The sequence below is a fragment of the Mesocricetus auratus genome, unplaced genomic scaffold, assembly GCF_017639785.1.
Source record: "Mesocricetus auratus isolate SY011 unplaced genomic scaffold, BCM_Maur_2.0 Super-Scaffold_100010, whole genome shotgun sequence".
Classification (NCBI taxonomy): Eukaryota; Metazoa; Chordata; class Mammalia; order Rodentia; family Cricetidae; genus Mesocricetus; species Mesocricetus auratus.
The window spans coordinates 56575543-56587998 of NW_024429194.1; positions in this window are offsets into that span (position 1 = coordinate 56575543).

Below are 12456 nucleotides of genomic sequence, written 5' to 3' on the forward strand. Positions count from 1 at the left end.
AAAATGATACTTTTCAATGCTGAAATGAGACATAGATGTTACAAAAGAAAATACCTTAATTATATGGGAGCTGTATTATTATATTTCTTCTGCTACTTAGCTGGAAACCTGTGGAAAATATCAATTCAGCCTAAGAGACTGCCATTTGTGTGTTAGTAGAGTAATTTGTCTTTCTGAGAAAAAATTCTGCCTTTTTGTCTTTCTGGGCTAAAACAATATTTCAGAATAGAATATATGGAGGATTTGTAGTTTTATCTAACATGTGTATACACGAATGAAGATTAACTCTAGATAGATGAGGTGGTAAGATATAAGTTTTTTGTTTAGGTTGATATTAGTAACTCATGAATTGGTGATAAATGAGTAAACCATCAGCAACCAGTACCAATATGCTCAGCAGTATTAAGAGGTAATCAATTAGAATGCTGCTCTAATGCAATAGAAGGACCTGTATAGATCTAAAGATCCATTTGTTTTAAATCAGTCTTGACAACATTTCTGTGTCTCCATACCTATAATCAAAGTTTGTATAAGCATACTGTATTGGCTATAACAACCAAAGCAATTCATACAACAATAAAACAAAATTTTATGATTCTTTCAAAATAAGTAATAATGCTAATTTCACAGTGATTTGAATGAACCTAAATGTCCTTTTATAAATTCACATGACCTCATCCTTGTCTAGAATCTTGAAATTATGATAAAACAAGTAGCATATATTTACCTTGTCACGAAGGTGGTAAACACTTGCATTCTAAGAAAATCAGTGTCTTTTGGGATGTCAGTGCAATGGCTCAGAGGGAAAAATTATTAGGTAGGCTTAAGATGGCAACTGTGTGACTAAGGAGGAGAAACATTCTTAAGCTCTGAGGAGAGGTGAAAAGTACAACACATTAACGAATGACCTTAATCATGCTCTCATTAGGCATCAACCACCCCAAGACAGGCCTAATAGTCAGGAGTGGTTGGATAACATATAATAGATTCCAAAGATTTGTGGGTATGTTATTTTATTTGGTTACAATTTTTGGTTGTTTGTTTCTTTTGGCGGTGGTTTATTTTATTTTCTTAAGTACAGAGGCTGTTTTTATATTGGGAATTTTGTTTGATTTTTTTTCAAGAAAGATTTTATAGTTGGATGGGTATGGAGGGGGAAAGGATCTGGAAGGACTTGGGGAAGAGAAGACTACATTCAAAATATACTTAAATTTTAAAATTGTTCTAAACACTAAAAAAGCAACAAAAAATTAAATGAACTTACTTGGGAAACTTCCACAATCTGCTAACAGGTTCAGACTTCAGCCTTGCTGACAACACATGGGGATGCTGGCAGATATTTCCATGCTCCCTACCCACCCCAAAACCTTATCTATTCATCTTCATCAGACTGTTCTTGAGTTGTGTATTTTTGTAATGATGTGGGAACTGAGCAGATAAAGTGTCCTCCCATAGTGTTTGAGGTCTTTTAAAAAATTTAAAGCATCTGTTCAGAAGATCTTACCTCATTCCTCTTCTCTGGTGTACCATGCATATCTCATGGGTTCTTTCCTGTTTCCCAGACTCTCTGTCAGTGGAAGTGCAGACTAGCACTATCCTGATCCTTGTCTAAAATCCATATATGAGTGAGTACATAACATGTTTGTCTTGGGGTGGGGGGGAGTGGGAGCTGGAAAGAAGAGAGGGGGAGAAGAGGAAAAAAGAGTAGGTCATGGGGGAACAGAAAGATTGAGTGGGGTTAGAATAGGGGGAGAAGGGAATCATAGGTTAGAAGACAGTTCAGGCACCAGTGTGACCTCTAGTGATCTAAAGGGATGACACCAACTGGCAAGATAAGCAATAGTGGAGTGACCACCTCGAATGCCCATTCCTGATAATGAACTTGATGTCCATAACCATTCTGGAGCCTTCATCCAGTGACTGATGGAAGCAGAGGCAAACACCCACAGTTAAACACTGAACTGAACCCATGGAACCCAGTGACAGAGAGAGGAGCAATGAGCAAATTGGCAAAGAATATGCTGGCAAAACCAGCAGAGACAGCTAATTTGAACAAGGGAGAGCTCTTGGACCCCAAACCGACAGCAGGGACGCCAGCATTGGACTGATCCAGACCACCTGAATGTGAGAGTCAGTGAGGAGGCATACAAACAGACATCGTGTGTCCATAACACAAAGAGGGAAGATCTCTCAGCCTGGACTCTTAGGGTAGTACCTGGACCCTGCCCTGAGTGAAATGACAGACTCTAGATATCCCCTATGTGGAAGGAAATGGCTATAGGTTGGTAGGCTAGGTGGGATGGTGGGGGGGGGGGGGGGTTGCGGGAGGAGGGGAGGGAGAAGGAACTGGGATTGACATGTAAAACAAGTTATTTAAAATTAAAATAATAAAAATGTAGAACTGAAACAAACAAACAAACAAACAAAATATTAAAGCAAAAGAGGAACAGACTTTGGAATTTTAGCTCATGGAATGCTGTTCCTTACTCTTGGACTGAGTCTTTCCTGTCACTTGCTCCCTTCTTTCCTAATTAGAAGGTTAAGTCAATCTTCTGTGGTTGGCTCTTCTGGGAATTGTCAAACTCTTCAGTACCAGGCTGTGACTGCTGAGATATTCAGGATTGTGGACTTCAAAGTTGGGGGTTCTTGAATGTTCCAATGAGAAGACAGCTTTTGTTGGGCTATAGACAGTCTATTGAATTCCTTTTCAATACGTATTCATTCTATGTGCTCTGTTTCTCTAGAAAAACCTGAATATGATAATGAGTATGTTATAACAAGGTCTAGTATTACAATATAACTTATATTTTCCACCCTGAAATTCTCTTCTGCTATATAATCATACAAATATACCAAATAAGTAAGCTCAGAAGAATGGAAGGAGCAAGTTTTAAGCTTTTATGTCAGTGTTTCTGTTAATTTCTGCACTAGCTGACATTTAATATCTCACCCCTTTGCAGGTGATGAAGTTCATACATAAACTTATTTTTACTGGATTCTCAAACACAGGACTAAAATTGCCCTGTCCTAAATGTCCTAGAGATACATATCAGTTAAATGTAGAAACCCTTCCTGGCCTAAAGCCTGAGAAATTATATTTTTAATCCATAGAGAGCTCAGGAAATTATACTAAATCCACACTATGTGATATACACAAATTTCACCTACAACTATAACTTGTGTTATGTGTTTCTGTTTTGTGGTAGTTTGATTTGAATTATTTTATTTTATTATTCATTCAAGCCCTTATGTGACCTTGTCTACAAATATTCTATCATTTGGAACATTAAGAAGTGTATTTCTGCCTTCCATCTATATAAATGTGTGCCTTATATTGCTGTATCAAAACAAAATTTACATTTTATAAACATGTACCATGTACAATCCTTTAATAGTATAGTTTTTGCAATATGCCTAGATTGTGATGTCTGTTTTTATGCCTTGTTGCTAATATCTTCAATTCTTTTGATTAAAGAAATTTTTATATAAATAAGTGTGGAATACTTGACTCTAAGTCTTAAGATTCATATAATGTTTTACTCTAGATCTTTTATCATCAGCTCTGAGAAACATCACCCTGATCAATTTCAGGCATGACCAACTTAAATAATTATTACACTAACTATACAAAATCAGGTAGGCCCACATGTGAGAGCAGAGCTATCCAGGCAAATGAAGTCTGCATGAGCTGTAACAGCTGATTGCAGGTCAATGAGAAGTAAATTCTCAAGAGATTAGGAATTACCGTGAATGCCTCTGAATCAGTGTCATTATGTCTGGTGATAACTAAATTCTACAACATGATGTCATTTGAATCATTTAATCATGTTAATCAATGTGTATTGATTGCCTTGTGTTCATTGAGCATGATCATACAGGTAACTCCCATGAAAATAAATAATCTTTATAGTGTAATAAATTAAAATACATATATAAAGCATATTCTTTGTAAAAATACAAGCAGAAAAAAGTTAGATTTGAGACACTCTTCATATTTTAAAAGAACTGCTGGAAGTAATATAAACTTTAAGACAATATTGACATATTGTCAAAATAACTAAACATCTAATCACATTTATTTACTTTTTTATTTCTTTCTTTGTTATGTGAAACATTGTTTCTCTTCACACTGATCCAAGTTTAGTGATTTATAATCTACTATTTTCCATACTAAAAGTTTACCTAAAATTTCTTAAAAATATACTCTTTTTAAAATCACTATGTACCCAAATAGTAATCCCCATTCTCTATGTATTTGAAAACAGAGTATCCTCAGAAATCAATATTCTTATTCAAAACAGATATTATAAAAGAACATACCTAGTCTATGCAATCAGTGTCTTCTTGTGTATATATCATTTTATGTTTCTGTTTCCATTTGAATAATTTACTCATCTTTCTTAGACATAGACTAATGCTAGATCTAATGCAGTTGTAGGTGGTAAGATGGAATTGCTTTTCACAATGTTATTACTTAAATATGGTTTATGTGATTGGCATCTAGTACCCAGTAAAAACCAGACAACAGATAAATGTATTTATTTTCTGTTTTCTTTTTATTCAAAAAGGACTTTTTTTGTTCACATACTATATCCTGATTATAGTGCACCTATCCTCCCAAAACTCCTGCAAGTTAACCCACCTCCCCTTCCATCTGGATACAACCACATTCTGCCTATCATTCAAAAACAAAACACAAAATCTTCTAACGGACAATTAAAAAGTAAAATGTGATAAGATAAAACAAAAACTAACGTTATAGGATTTGGAGAAAACAAACAAACAGAAGAATGTGAGCCTAAGAAAAGGCACAAGAAACACAGATCCATTTATTGGCACACTGGGATTCCCAAGAAACACTAAACTGGAAGATGTAATATATATGCGAAGAGCATGTGGAGTAAAAAGAGAGAAGAAAAAACTATGTAAACAAAAGAAAAGGAAAATAATAACATCAAATTTAAAAAAAAAAAAAGGAAATGCCTTGGGCAGTAGATCAGTATTCATCCCGAGTATGCACATGGTCTTTGAACTCCCATCCAACAATGTGAGAAGAACTCTCACCCTGAACTCTTGTAGGGAGGGTCTAGGCCCTGCCCTGGATGAAATGACAGACTGTGGACACCCCATGGAGGGCCTCACCCTCCCTGGGGAAATGAGGGGATAATGGGGGAGTTGGAGGGAGGGCACGGGAGGAGGGGAGGAAAAGGGAGAGGGACCTGGAACTGATTTGTGAACCAACCATGTTTCTAATCTAAATTTAAACTTAAAAATAAAACACTTTAATAGTAATAAAAAAAGTGTTCTAACCTTCACATATCTAATTTTGATGTCTTATGCCACCCAGTGTTTCATGGTGTGCTCACCAATACAGTATTTTATTTTTGTGTGCTCATTTTTAAAAAGAATTAAAATGTCAAGTTTTGCAAAAAAAAAAAGGAAATGCCCTGACACAACATTCTAAAATAAGAAACCTCCAAAAATGCGCTTGAGTTTCTTTTCTATTGGTCATCAACTGTTTGTTTTCTATTGGTCATCAACTGTTTGTTTCCCTGGTGACACTCTTTTGGGTGAAATTAAATTTCATTTGCAAGTAGTTATCAGTGGGAGGTTGTTTCTGAGCTAGGGATGGGGCAAGTGCCCACCTTTTCTTTCATCTACGGGGTCCTGCCAGGTGCAGACATGAGAAGATGTTATAGCATGATGCCCCACTCCATGAGTTCATATGGGCATGGATGATACTGAGTTAGAGGACCTTGTTTTATTAGTGTAGCTTATTCCCTCTGATTCTTGCACTTTCTGCCTCCACTTCCACAGGGTTGCCTGAGCTCTGAGCAGAGGGATTTGATGGAGACATGCCATTTAGTGGTCATTATTCTAAGATCTCTCATTCTCTGAATGCATGACTGTGGGTCTCTGTATTAGTTCCCATCTGCTGAAGGAGGAATCTTTTCTATTGATGGCTGAGCTGCATTGGCCCCCTATAAATAAATTTATTACAAACATCTCTGCATGCTGCCTGTGTTTTTATTTGAATGTTGTTTTTTAATGTGAAAAGAGCTTCATTTTGTAGTATATACAAATTTAGTATTCATAGTCAGTGAATTTTTTCACATTTAAAAATATTGAACAGAAAAATTCAAAACAAAAAACATTAAGTTATAGCTGCATTAAGACCAGGATATTACTAAGATGTAAAGAAATACTTGAAGTCAATGGTTTCTGAGAAGAGAATTTTTTTCTCTAGAAACAAATCCAGATTACCTAGTACTAAGGGGTCAGCCTAAAACTGTTGGGGACTGCTAGAACCTTGAACAAAATGGAGTCTGTCAACCGTTTCTTGGCCTTCTGACTACGTGACTGCGAGCACACATGCCCTTGAGACAAAGGAAAAAGCTAACCATAAAAGTTAAATTTACACAGGGCAGCCCACCCGCCTAGCCAGGGGGAAGTACCCTTACAGAGTAATTGTCTTTGTTAAACACTCCCTACCCCTCCCTAATTCCTGCACCTGAGTTACGCTGACAAGCATTTGTGAAATGCAACTAATGACTGATGGAAAATTACAGCTTTGTTTTTACCGTATTTGGTGTATATTTGAAATGAGACTTGATTGACATGCTTGTACCACCCCCTGAGGTCCTTCCTCTATAAGTTCCAGTGCGCCCCAAAAATAAAGGCTCTTGATCAGCGAACGTTGTCTTGAGCCTGTTTCCATTAACCTCTTGAAGTTCAATTTCCAGATCGGATCTGCTCGTGAAGGCCCACTAAATTAGTAGCGACCCTCATCACCTCACCCCCGCGGGTCGGGGGTCCCTTCCCTGGGGTCGCATAAAACAAATGTGAATATGACTGAATAGGGTATGTTAGTTTGTTTAGAATTGCTTTGTTTGTATATGAGCACTTACATGTATAAGAGTAATAATTAAAGAAGAGGTCATGATCTGAAAAGGATTTGGAGGATCACTAGAGGAGTATGATTGTGGAGAAGGACAGATGGCAATACAGTACATATATATGAAATTCTCAAAAATTATAAAACAAATACAAGTAAATTTTTTAGTTTCCCCAATACTGTGAAAAAGGCAAGATAAATAATTTTATTTAATCTCTACACATAAAATTAATGCTATAATTTCCTGTAATTTCCATATAAATTTATAAATTCATATACCTTATTGATAGATAAAAATTTTATCTGATCATTTTTACTTCAAATATTGGTTTCCATTTCACACTTAGTAACTATCTCAAAGGTAGAAGGCACCGTTTTTATATATCTCTTATAAGACATGATGAGAAGCAGAGAAAGAACCTCATTAAACTTAATGATGAAAATAAGTTAGCTTCAGCTGATGGATGAATAGATTTTTATATGCAATTTGTGTTCATTTTTCAAAAATTAAAAACACATATCACATGGTAACACTAAATATTCAAAGCATTTAAGCCATTTTAAATATAGGATTGCATCCAGAACGCAAAACACAGTGAGTGGACCTATTAAATGAGCCAGACTATGGAGTTGCAACTTCCAGGTTATTAGAAGCTCTGTGGATAATATCTCATCTACAGTGACTGATCTAGGTGACACAGCACCCTGTGGAAGGCAAATTTTTATATGACAACAGTTATTAAATATCATCTGTAAGTTTGCTCTAATTTTATCAAAAGGATTCATTATTTTCCAATTAAGTAAAGAGTCACTTGTCACAAATGTTCATAGAGCTCTTCTCAAATTGTACAGTGACATTAGACTCCTTTCAAAGGCAGTTTTTAGAAAATGGATTTAAAAACTTCATGTGAAATGTCAAAAATGAGAGTAATTTCTTATTTCCATTCTAGTTAATAATAAGAAAATATATGCATACAACGTCTGGTCAGATTGTGTTCCTGAAAAAAATGTAATATGGTGTAATCATTTAACACTGTTTATTTTAATTATATATATATATATATTATCTAACACCTATTTATCATCTCTCCTATATCTGTTTATCATCTGAATTTTTAGAGAGAGGGTGTTGAGGCCTAGCCCCCACAGGGTCTCTGAGTTGTTTGTCAGCTGATAGCCACAAGTGCATCCTGTTTTCTAGTCCTGACTTACTGCCCCCACATTGCCCCACTGACATCAACATCTAGCAGGAGGAAAACTTGCTCTCTTTCACCTGGGGTTTTTCCACTGAGCTGTAAGGCTGCATATATAAGACTGTTCCCTCCTACAACAGAGAGACCTCTTAGCACTTGCAATAAAGACACACGCACTCTCCTGGAAATGAAGGCAACACATGCATTTTCTTAGTACAAGCAGCTGGATATCTTGTCTTTCTTTTCCTGATACCTTGAACTTATTTGTGGCCTTGGCTTTTGTGGAATTTACTCTGTAGACCACCCTAGCTTCAATGACACAGAGATGTACCCACCATTGCTTCATGAGTGCTAGGATTAAAGACATGGAACCCAGTGACAGAGAGAGGAGCGATGAGCAAATTGGCCAAGAATGGGCTGGCAAAACCAGCAGAGACAGCTGATCTGAACAGGGCAGAGCTTTGGACCCCAGACAGACAGCTGGGAGGCCAGCATGGGACTGATCCAGACCCCCTGAGTGTGAGAGTCAGTGAGGAGCCTAGAGAACCTATGGGGCCCTGGGCAGTGGATCAGCGTTTATCCCTGGCATACAAACTGACTTCGGGTGTCCATAACACAAAGAGGGAAGATCTCTCAGCCTGGACTCTTAGGGGAGTGCCTGGACCCTATCCTGAGTGAAATGACAGACTCTAGATATCCCCTATGTGGAAGGAAGTGGAGATAGGGAGGATGGTTGGGAGGTACGGGAGGAGGGGAGGGGAGGGAGAAGGAACTGGGATTGACATGTGAAGCAAGCTATTTAAAATTAAAATAAATAAAAGACATGGGCCTCCACACCTAGCCTCTGCCTCTTATTCTTAACTCACTACAACTATTAGGGACATTAACTGGGGAAACTCATGCCTTTCCACATTATTTCATAAGATTTTCTTCTACACTAAAGAAACAGAATGATAGGAATTGAAAAGTCCAAATCTTTATACTGAATAGATCAGAGATGAAGAACTTTAAAAGTTCATTCCTCATGGGAGACCTTACCCGTGAGGTGGAGTGGAATGGAAGTAGGCTAGTGGCAAGTAACGAAGGTTGGGAGTAGGTGAGGAGCATGGGAAGGGAAGGGTGGAATGTGAAGGGTGAGAGGGAGAATTGTGGTTGGAAAGTAAAATGAAATAAAATAATAAAATATGGAAAAACACACACAAAATAATGAGCTAGCCTCTTAGGTCTCCAGGCTGAAAAACATCAGGTCTTGCTTTTGCAAAATCCTCAAAAATAATGTTAAGTAGTTGACGGCATCCTTTGAATTATGCCCTCTTCTGACTGCAGAAAGACCCATCTAGAGCTTAGAGCTAACCCTTGGTGACTATTTTGGTCCCAGACGCTGGTTAAAACTGATGAATTTATTTTGCCTCATATTGCTGTTGTTGAGATTTCCCTATATTTCATGTACTACACTAGGTAACACTTGGTGATGCAATTAGACAATAAAAACCAAAAACAAGAATTGTTTGTTAACTAATTCAAAAAGTGTTTGTTAAACCAAGCTTTTCTCAATGCACAGTTGACAACATTGTGAAAAAATAAGCCAGCTCTTGTGTAGTTCATACTCTAATGAAGAATAGGGAAAAAAGACAAAAACCTTATATTAAAACACAGTATTAGAAGTGATAAGTTAAGTGATAACAACTTAAGAAGAAAATGGAGAGTGAGTTACTTCATATCTTTATTTTACAGAAAAACATATTAAAATATTTTATTACTATTCTTTTAATGTCACACCCAGACTGATGTTTGTTTGCCCTCCCTTCCTTGCTACCAAACTCTTTCCTCTTTTCTCCTCTGTGTTAGTCAGGGTTTTCTGGATTCTTTTTTTTCTCTCCAAATTTTATATTTATTTTTTTAATTTAAATTTAAACTAGAAACAAGGTTGCTTCACGAGTCAGTTCCAGGTCCCTCTCCCTTTCCCTCCCTTCCTCCCATGCCCTCCCCCCAACCCCCCCATTATCCCCTCATTTCCCCAGGGAGGGTGAGGCCCTCCATGGGGGTGTCCATAGTCTGTCATTTCATCCAGGGCAGGGCCTAGACCCTCCCCCAAGAGTTCAGGGTGAGAGTGCATCTCACATAGTTGGATGGGAGTCTGGATTCTTACAGAATGAAACTCTCTCTCTCTCTCTCTCTCTCTCTCTCTCTCTCTCTCTCTCTCTCTCTCTCTCTCTCCCTCTCTCTCTCTCTCTCCCCTCTCTTCTTCTCTCTCTCTCCTATTGCCTCTGGGATCATGCCATGTTTGAGTTCCTGCCCTGACTTCCTTCAGTGATAAGCAGTTATGTTGAATAAACCCTTTCCTCCCCAATTTGCCTTTTGGTCATAAACCCTAATTAACATATCTCTTCAGCCAAAGATTGATACCACCTCTGTCTCCCTTCTTCCACCAATCCACACCCTCAGTCTCCCCTTAAAAAAGAGCAGACTTTCCAGGGACATCATGCAGTCATGGCACAATATGCTACAATAAGAACAGGTACACATGCCATCAAAGCTGGATGAGGCAACCCAGTAGTTGGAAAAGATTCCCATAAGCAATCAAAATTGTCAGCAATGATCTGTACTCCTACTGCAAGGAATTCCACAAGCACACCAAGCTACTCTGAGATAACAGACATGCATTTACAGACATTTACAGGATATCAGATCAGAAGGTGGAAATATCGTCTATGTTTATGGATCTGTAGGATTAATAGTGTAAACATGGAAATCCCATGGAAGGCAATATACAGGGTTAATGCAATCCCTATCAATATTTCTGCAATTCCCCAATGAATCCCAGTCAGCTGATCATGTGGGGCATGTTCTCAGGTGGTCCCTGATCTCTTCAGATTCCTCAGATATTTCCTCCCCATCCTCCACAGGACTCCCTGTGTAGCACCTAATACTTGGTTGTGGGTCTCTGCATTTGCTCCTTTGATTGCTGTATGAAGTCTCTCTGTTGTATTTGATGAGGATTCTGCCAGGCCCCAGGTACAAAAAAGTATCTGTAGGCAGAACAAACTGTATGCTCGTCAAAAGAGTTGTGGTTGGGTTTGTATCCCAGTCCCTTCACAAGCACTAGGTTTCCACCTCACCTCCAACATTCCTCCATCAATTCCAGGCGTTTCATCCAGTATTTCCCTCAGCAGTTGATCTCTCCTAGTGCAAACTGGGTCCATCAATAAAATTCATATCTATTTCTATGCAAATGTCATGTTTTTTTTCCTTTTAACTAAAGCTCCATACTATAGCTTGAATTCAGGGATGGTGATACCTCTGGAAGTTCTTTTATGGTATAGGATTGTTTTAATGATTCTGGAATATTTGCTTTTCTTTTTTTACTTTAATTTTTAAATAGTTTGCTTCACATGTCAATCCCAGTTCCCTCTCCCTCCTCTCCTCCTGCATTCCCCTACGATCCCTCCAAGCTCCCAACCTATCCCCACTTCCTTCCACATAGGGGACATCCAGAGTCTGTCATTTAGCTCAGGGCAGGGTCCAGGCACTCCCCTAAGGATCCAGGCTGAGAGAGCATCCCTCTTTGAGTTATGGACACACGATGTCTGTTTGTATGCCAGGGATAAATACTAATCTACTACCCAGGGCCTCACAGGTTGCCCTGGCCTCCTCATTGACTCTCACACTCAGGGGTTTTGGATCAGTACCTTGCTGGCTTCCCAGATTTCAGTCTGAGGTCCAAGAGCTCCCCCTTGTTCAGATCAGCTGTGTCTGCTGGTTTTGCCTGCCCATTCTTTGCCAATTTCCTCATCACTTCTCTCTCTGTGTCACTGGGTTCCGTGGGTTCAGTTCAGTGTTTAATTGTGTCTGATTTTAGTTGAATTGCTTTGTGCTTCTCTCCATTCAATTTGATGCTGGCTATAGGCTTGCTGTGAATTGCCTTTATTATGCTTAGGTGTGTCCTTTGTATGCCTGAATTCTCCAAGACTTTTTATCATGAACAACAGCACTAGAAGGCAGAGTTAGGCAATTCTCTGAGTGTGAGGCCAGCCTGGTCTATAAAGTAAATTCAAAAACATCCAAGCTTAGTCATTGAAATAACAAAAACAAAAGATGATGAAGATATAATTGAATGGGATAGGGAGGGCATGTTCCAGCCCCAGGAAGCAGCAGAACTTGGCTTCAGAGTTAATGAGAGAAGAAATGGATTATGGAATTTGTCTCATTGTCCAAGGATAGCCACTGAGAGCAGCCATGTAAAGGGTTTCCCTAAGTGGTTGCCTAGAGAATCCATTGTGTGAAGCTGTAGAGTTGAAGCCTGAATTGCTTTGGAGACCCCACAATATTGGAGATACCAGAACCATGGGATATCTGCCAATGAAAATT